Genomic DNA, 952 nt, shown 5'->3' with positions numbered 1-952 from the left:
ATATATATATTTTGTAACAAATAATCAAAGTTATCATTATTATTTTTTATATGCATCAATTAATATTATTTTTTATGAATAAATTAGAAATAACATATAAAATTTTAAAAGAAAAATCTGAACGAAGACCGTGTTTAGCTAGAGTCACTTGATCGGATTAATTACTATTTTTTGTTTTTTTGTTACGATTTAAGGATGAATTACTATTCTAGTATATAGTATTATTTTCTTCTCTCTAATACTAATGCGAGTATGTTGCTTTAATTTCATGGAATGTAAAAAACATTATTCTATTGGAAGTTGCGGTCCAGCTGTCAGGATGTTACGGGAAATTTTGCATCCTATTTCAGGTATTGAACTTATTATAATTTTAAAGTTTAAAAATATTTTTTAATCTTTGAGATTATAATATTTTTTTTAATTTTAATTCTCGTAATTTTTTTTAATTACTTCGTATTCTTATAAATATAATTTTTTTTTAAAATAGTTATTTTATTATAACTTTCGTTACAAAAATATAACACGTTAAATTTAAATATAATTTTTTTAACTTAAAAATAAATCTTCAATTTAATTAAATTATAACTTTTGAACCAACAATTTCAGAACAAATCATTTCGAAATTGTTAATTTTAGATTTTTTTAAGAAAGAAGAATAAAATATTTTAGGTTAATTTTGAATTAAAAAATATTATAATTTAATTATATTTAGATTTATTTTTAAGTTAAAAAAAGTTATATTTTGATTATATTTTAGTTTAATGGTGTTACAGTGTTTTTGTAATAGAAATTTGATGAAATTACTATTTTAAAATAAAACTATATTTGCAGAAAAGTGAACCAACAAAAAAAAATTATAATTAAAATACAAGACATATTTCATCAAAAGAATTTAAACTTCATCTAAATTAAAGTTATTTATATATTGTTAAACTCTTACACTATTTTATTT

The sequence above is a fragment of the Cicer arietinum genome, chromosome 8, assembly GCF_000331145.2.
Source record: "Cicer arietinum cultivar CDC Frontier isolate Library 1 chromosome 8, Cicar.CDCFrontier_v2.0, whole genome shotgun sequence".
Classification (NCBI taxonomy): domain Eukaryota; kingdom Viridiplantae; phylum Streptophyta; class Magnoliopsida; order Fabales; family Fabaceae; genus Cicer; species Cicer arietinum.
Note: the sequence above shows the minus strand (reverse complement) of the source record.